The sequence below is a fragment of the Prosopis cineraria genome, unplaced genomic scaffold (genome assembly GCF_029017545.1).
Source record: "Prosopis cineraria cultivar Desert tree isolate PC_DT_omini unplaced genomic scaffold, ASM2901754v1 PC1245, whole genome shotgun sequence".
NCBI lineage: Eukaryota > Viridiplantae > Streptophyta > Magnoliopsida > Fabales > Fabaceae > Prosopis > Prosopis cineraria.
This window is the reverse complement of record NW_026556570.1, coordinates 1224-9092: the sequence shown is the minus strand read 5'-3', so window position 1 is coordinate 9092 and position 7869 is coordinate 1224. Positions and strand designations below refer to the sequence as shown.

General features: G+C 32.7%; 1 pseudogene; it reads right to left on the bottom strand.

Moving 5' to 3' along the window:
* Positions 1–3078: 3078 nt before the first annotated feature.
* Positions 3079–7141, bottom strand: LOC129299654 (putative receptor-like protein kinase At3g47110; annotated as a pseudogene).
* Positions 7142–7869: the final 728 nt, after the last annotated feature.

The following is a 7869-nucleotide window of genomic DNA, read 5'->3' as shown; positions in this document are numbered from 1 at the left end:
AATTAAAATGAGTTTAAAGTTTAAAATATTAAAATAAAAGGAGTGTAATAAAGTATAAGGAGAGGGTGTAAGTTACAAAATATGTGTGCGTGCGCGCGTGAAAACTTATATACCTGGAGAGTTATTAGTATGGTTGTATCTTTCTTCATCACTGTATATTATATACACAAAAGTAGAAGGATATATATGTCATAAATTTATATGAAGACTGGTGGTATAATATCCACATGGCATATTGACCCTTGGCTTCTAGTCTTGATCTTGTCTCTTATCATCACCTATATATTCGGTTTCATTAATTCTGCAGCCCCTTCATTTATACAAATTCGGTGATGTCTTACTCAAAATGAAAAATAAGTTGGTATCACATATATATAATTCAAATAAAGAGAAGTAGATAGGTTCTGAAAATGATCTATGCAACGAAATATCTTGAATTATTTAATTACACTGTAGTGGCGATTGTATTACGTGTTTGGTTCTCGGTTAAAAATGGACTTTTGCAACTGTGATACTCTTGAACAGAATATGGGAATCTTGAGCAATTCAGACTTCACTGGTTGGAAAAAAAAACTTGGAAATTGCAAGTTATTATTACACCCAATGTTTAGTTTAGCTTTTGGTTTGGAAAGTCGATCATAGTGCTGTCCCTCTCAACATGACTCTAACAAAACAACAAGGGTTTTATCATTAGAGGCCATTTGGTTACTGGAAAGAAAATAAATGAAATTGCTTAAAAAAATAAAAACAGAATGATTAAGATATGAAGAAGAGATAAGTTAATCATGTTTATCAAAAAGAAAAAATACAATTTAATTTATGAGATTGACAATCATAACTCGTAAAATTTGTTGAAGGTGTGGTAATTTTTATATTTATGGTATGTGATATTAAATTTTATTATGCTTATAATAAAAGAAAAGGTAATTTAATTTTTTTATTATAATTTTAATTCATTTTATTTTAATTCTTTTAAGCAATCAAAGTCGGCGTAAGTTTCTAATGTCCCTTCTACGGTTAGATGGCTGCGAATTTTTTTCTTTATTTAAACTGCAAAATTTGTTCTTTTTTGGTATATAATGACAAGGGTAAGTAAAACAATTGAAAGAGAAAGACCCTATACATAGTATGGGCAATGAAGAGAGAAGCGGAACAAAGCATCTAACGCACGGTAAATTTTGGGGAAAGTAGTTTTCTAGATATAGTAATATATATTTTAAAATTTAATTTAATTAGACATATCTAAATAAATTGCACTTAACTCTCCCCCAATTAATTTTTTGTTAATGAAATTAATCATTAATTATTAATATCTATGTAAAATTTATAACAAATTGCATACAACTATTCATCCTCTTCTAAACAAACTTGTGAGATTAATTATAGTAAGCATGAGTACAGATGAGATGTTATTGCTTTACGCATTTCACGGAATATATATATATATATATATATATATATATATATAGAAAGATAATTGAGTAATTAACTCCTAAACTATACATCCAGAAATATCTAGTATCCCAAACTCATTTTTTAGACAATATTTTTCTTTCACTTTTAAAAATGATGCAATTTGATTCTTCTCATTAATAAAACTTAATTTTGACTAAAAAAATAGTAGAAAAGGACCTTGAAATTACAAAAAAGAATCAATAAAATTTTTGGAGTCATTTTTTATAATTTTTGGATCCTTAATTATAATTTTTGGATTTTTTATTATAATTTTTTGTTCTTTTATGTAATTTTTACAGTTTTTTTTTGTCATTTATTGATTAACTAACGGTCAAAGTTAAATTTTTTTTAACAGCAAAGACTATATTGCATATTTTTAAAAGTTAAAAAAAATATTAAACAAAAAATGAGTTAGAATTCTAAATTTTTTTAAACTTATAGTTTAAAAATCAATTTGTTAATTTACCTTATAAAAAATAAGTTATATTATTCATAATTTATATATAACAAAAAAATTTTCATCATATACTGATACAATAAAAATTATATTCACATGCAGAGCATATTTAATTTGAAAGAATATATATTTACAAATACATATTTAAAAACTGAAGTAAAGATCGATACTGAATATTAATATTAATAATTTACTTAATTTCTCTTAATAGGTAATTAAAGCTGGCAAAAAGGGCCAGCCTGGCCCTATAGGGCCGACCCTTAAAGGCTCAGGTCTAAAAAGGTCAGCCTTTTTAAGCCCGAGTTCCCTTTAGGACCCTGGTATTTGAAGCCTGGCCCTTAATATAGCGGGCTCAGGGCCGACCCTACAAGCTTTAGGCCCTTTAACTATTTTTATTTTTTTAAATTTTTTAATCAAACAAAAAATTACTTCATTCTAATATAACACTCAATCAAGAAAGGTACAAAAAAACTAACTAAATAACATCTAAATGAACTAAAAACACAAATAAAATAATAGTAATGCAATAAGCAATGGATCGGCTAAGTCGACAAACACCCAATCAAAATTAGAAAAGTAAATGTTGAACTGAATAAATCATTATCATGAATTTAGATGAATTAGGGAATTTAAGGTTGTATTTTTTTTTAGAAAATAGCAACCAAGGATTTCTGTATGAAATTTATATCAATTAAGAATCAATTGTTGTCAAAACCTGAATGAAAAACAAGCTACAATGAACTATTGTTAATTTAAAATGAGTTGTTATTAAAACCTAAATAAATACTTATTGATAAAGGCTAACTCGAATCCACAAATATCTACTCAAATTTTGACAACAAATGATCCTTGACTGATATAATTTTTGATCAGTGATTCTTCATTGCTATTTTTTTTTTTGCCTTCCATCCTCAGTAAATATGGGCTAATATGTGATGTGGAGTAAGATTTAGTTTAATTTTTTTTTTCAAATCTAAAAAGAGTAAAAATTATGAGAATTAATTAAAAAAATGCAAATGCGGGCTTAAACGGGTTGACCTTTGGCCCTTCAGGGCCGGCCCTTTTAAGCCCAATTTATCATTTTGGAGTCCCATTTACAAGCCCGGCCTTACTGTTATACGGGCTTAAACGAGCTAGCCCGACGAGCTCAGCCCGTTTTCCCAGCTCTATAGGTAATACCTATTTGGAGATGTACAATTTCTTATTTTCTTAATTGCTCAGAGTTTGTTAATGACCTCAGTCATAGTTCGCAGCCTTTGCAATGGTAGATTTGCAGAGCAAGACACTCCCACTTGCATCAATGAACTCAAGCAATCCTCCATTACTCTCCTCCTTCGATTTTCCTTTCTCATTGCTCTTTCCACTGCGTATATCTTTCCCTCCTCACCTTCGTCTTCAAGTAGCAGGGAAGGATCAGCTATCTCCATAGAAGGATTAGGTAAAGTCATTGCCACGTACTGATAAATTCCAACCCCACCCTCAAATTCCTCATTTGTTTGTCTTTTTCCTGTAAAAATCTCCAATAATAGTATCACATAACTATAGATATCTCCCAACGTTGAGCGTTGCCCACCCATACCATACTCTGCAAACATGGCACTATTCTAAATGCTTACATATTGACACAGCATATTGAATTTGATGAAACTTGTATAGAATTTAGAACTTTCAGATTATTTGTGAACAGTGAAAAATATACCTGGTGGAATATACCCAATGGAACCCTTTAGGCCGCCTGACATTGTCGAGTGTTCTTGTGAAATGGAAGATTCGCTTGATTCTTTGTATAAAAGGGTTGCTAGACCGAAATCACCGACATGGGCTACCAAATCATTATTAAGGAGTACGTTGCTTGGCTTTATATCACGATGCACGATAGGTGTTTGAGAAAAGTGGTGAAGATATTCAAGTGCACAAGCAACATCAAATGCTATGTTCAGTCTTTAGATGAATGTCAATCTCTTGCTCTGTCCTTGCACATTATCTCTTCTATGTATCCAATCATCTAGATTCCAATTGGACATGAACTCAAACACCAAAGCCTTGAAGTCATTGCCTTGGTGATCAATGCTTGATACAGCAGTTACGATCTTGAGAAGGTTCCGGTGCCTTATTCTTCTCAAAGCTTTGCATTCGTCAATGAAACTCCTTGAAGCCCCTCTTTGTTGAAGATTTAATACTTTCACTATGACTAATGCTCTGTCTTCAGCGTGATAGAAGGATGATAAACACCAGAGTACTAGCGAGGGATTGCCAAGTTCAAAGTAGGAGATTTTCTTGATGATTTGATTGTGCTTGTTGATAGATTGAATTCCAGGATACCACCACACAGCTTGCTATTTTCGTACAATGAAGTAGAAGTTGCACTTTTAAAGATCCCTACCTTTGGCACTTTACCCTCAAGGTCATTATAAGAAAGATTGAGATGTTTGAGAGCTAAAAACTCACTGAGGAATTCAGGAATCTTCCCAGACAAGTCGTTACATGAAAGATCTATGTCTTCTAAACCTCTCAATCCCTCCAAACTCTAAGGAATCTCTCCTTCAAACAACTACCCTGCAAGTACAACTGCTCCAAGCTGACACATTTTCCAATAGAAGATGGAATGATACTGAAAAGTTGTTCTTTGAGAGTACTAGCTTTATTAGAATACATAAATTTTCTACTTCATTTGGTAAAGGTCCTGTAAGATCATCATTAGAGACGTCCAAGTACACTGAAAGTGAAGAAATGCCAACCACTTATTTCGGTATGGTGCCAATGAGCTTGTTATTATAAAGACTTAGTACCAGAAGCTTCTGACAATTTCTATAGCTTGAAGAGAAACTTCCCTCAAGGTTGTTATTGTCCATGAAGAGCAATGTCAATGAAGTTAAGTTTCCCAGAGATGAAGGGATTGTTCCTGAAAGGTTGTTGCCATTCAAATCAAAACGGCCCAAATTTTATAGTTTTCCTATTCCATATGGGACACTGCCAGCTAGAACGTTTCCTTCCAATCCAAGAGTTTCCAAATTAGAAAGAGTTCCAATTGCAATAAGGATGCTTCCATATAATGCATTTTCACCTAACATTAATTTTCTTAATCAGCTTGATAGGTTTGTAATTGAGTTGGCCAATTTTCCTATAAACAAATTACTACTAAGACCTAAAACTTCAAGTACAATGCAATTAACTAAAGAAGTAAGAAAACCTAGGCCATCATAATCATTTCCAGTAGATACAATTCTATTTTGATTAAAGTTGAGCCAAGATAAACTTTTCAAAATTCTTATGTTCTTAGGTAGTGTTCCAGTAAGAGCATTCTTAGTAAAGTCAATAAGTTGTAGTCTCAAAGCATTTAACAATGATGCTGGAATAGTTCAAGTTAAATTATTGATTGCCCTACCAAATATCTCAAGGTTAGGAAGAGTTAATCCAACATCAGGTAGCATACTACCTTGCAGATTGTTTTGACCAACAATGAAGTAAAACATAGAGGAAATGTTATAAATAGAAGAAGAAACTATATCGTATAAGTGATTCACATATAATCTAAGAACTTTTGAGCTTGATAAATAGCCTATCTCATGTGGTATGCTTCCATAGAACTGATTTACTCCAAAGACTAACGAAGATAAAGAAGAAAAATTCCTTATGCATGTTAGGATTGTTCCTGTGAAATTTTTGTGACCTGCAAGTATCATCCTCAATTCTTTATAATGACTTTGATTACTTGGAATGTTCCCAACCGCCCAGGAACCGGGGAAGAGGAGAGAAGGGGCAAGAGCTGCGGAAGGACGTCAGCAGGGTTAGTCCCATTTTTTTAATACTCAAACATATGAACAATAATGAGCTTACAGGTTCCGAGTAAAACCTAATTGTGATACCACTTGTTAAGAATGAGATGTGACCGTCCAAGAATGGGGGAGAGGAGAGGAGAGATAAGAGAAACAAAAAGGTGCCATATTTTTACTCAAAACCTCAAGACTCAAGTTTATGAGTCTTTCCTCTTTATTATATATTAATTATTAAACCCAAATTTATCCAATATGGGACTTCCTATATTGTCTTATGTCCACTCACATTTGATGGACAAAAGTTTCTTTCTACCTATATTTTCACCCTTTATAGCTCTTTTCTTAGCTGGAGAGCATCTCTCCAATCTATTTCTGCATTATCCACAACTGAAGCAAAGCATATAGTAGCAATTGAGGGTGTAAAGAAAGCTATTTGGTTAAACTTAAGGTTGTCTAAGGAGTTACTAATATTTTTTGTGATGATCAAAGTGCTTTTCATTTAACTAAGAATGATAGATATCACTCGAAAACTAAACATATAGAATCAGACATCACTTTATCAGAGATATTGTTGCAATTGGTGAAATTATTGTGAAGAAAATTCAAACATCCCAAAATCCAGCAAACATGCTTACGAAGCCTCTTCCTGATATTAAGTTCAAGTATTACTTGGGCTTAGTTAGTATTTATAGCACTTAATTGTCCTTTGGGGCTACTTGGTTATTACGAGCATTACTAAATTTGAGTCAAGCGGAAGTTTGTTGAGATTATGACTCAAATCTTTATAATCCTTCGTATTTTATATATTATATTGGTGTAAATTTATCATATTTCTATTTGATATTTTAGAGGATATTTATTATTATTCAAGATAATATTTTTAGTTGATGAAAAGTTGTATATATATCTTGTCTCTCCATCTCTCATAAAAGAGATAATTATTGTAATTCCTATCTTCTATAGTGAAATTACTCACTCGTTGCTTGTGAGTTTTTTTTTTTTTTTTTGTCTCTCAAATTGGGGGTTTTCCCACATTCAATTTCTCGTGTCATCTTTTATCATTTTATAACTTTCAATTGTTTTCTCTTGTTTTCTTTTGCTGATTATTTGCTCACTTCCTGACAAAAGTCATTCCCCTTAATGATTATATGTTGAAGGTATAGCAGACGACCCATTTCATTAAGAAATTCACCGTGGAAGCTGTTGAAGCTTATGTTGAGCTCTCTGTGAAATGTGAGGTTTCCTATAGAAGGTGAAATGGTGCCGGCCAATCTCTGCTGTCCAAGGCTCAGTTGCACCACCCTTCCGGTGGAGATGTTGCAGGTGATTCCTACCCACTTGCAGTGATGGATGAATTGTTTCAGAAACTCATTGTTTTGACTGGATCTCGAGTTATCTGACTCTTGAGGTCAAGTAAAGCTTGAAGATCAGTTTCGTTTCCTTGTAGGGTCATAGTTGCAGAGCTAAATGTTGAGCTCATGCACAAAAGAAGCGATCCACTGAGGATTTGTAATGCTAGGATTCCCGAGCTTGCTCTACGGTGTCTCATCTCTTTTTAATTGTAGATCTGACCTATCAATTGTAAGGTAGGATTGTTACAAGAGGGGATGAAGTTACAAGGAAAGAAAGAGAATCTTTGGAACTACAATGGTAACAGGAAGACCAAAGTTTGACATTCTTAACATCCATTGAACACAGAAGAAATTTTTCTTTTTTTTTTTTTTGAACCCAAATAAAGCATAAAAGAAGAAATAAAAAGGATAGGAAGAATTAGGTCTCCTCTGCATTAAGATGAAAATAGTTGATTAGTTCTTGTCATATTTTTATAGGCTGATGGCAAGTAACTGAATATGCAGAATTTAAACAGCTAGGGGAGAAAAGAATTGCATTTGCTGATGTCACCCTAGGACTGAGGACAGGTTTTTCAAGGTTTGCTCGAATGTCACTGCCACTATAATTACTTGTATTCAAATTTAATGACTTGATTGTTTGAGGGTTGAGCTGCGGTCAATAAAGAAATGAGTAGATACATTGTTAGTAATATCCTTGGTAGAAGTTTACGTTGGATACATGAACGGGCAAGGCTTACAGAAATGAAATGAGGATGAGGAAAATTTTATTACGTATTTAAAATACAATACTCTCCAGGCAACGTTTTCTTCTTCTCTTCCCAAAAGTCAT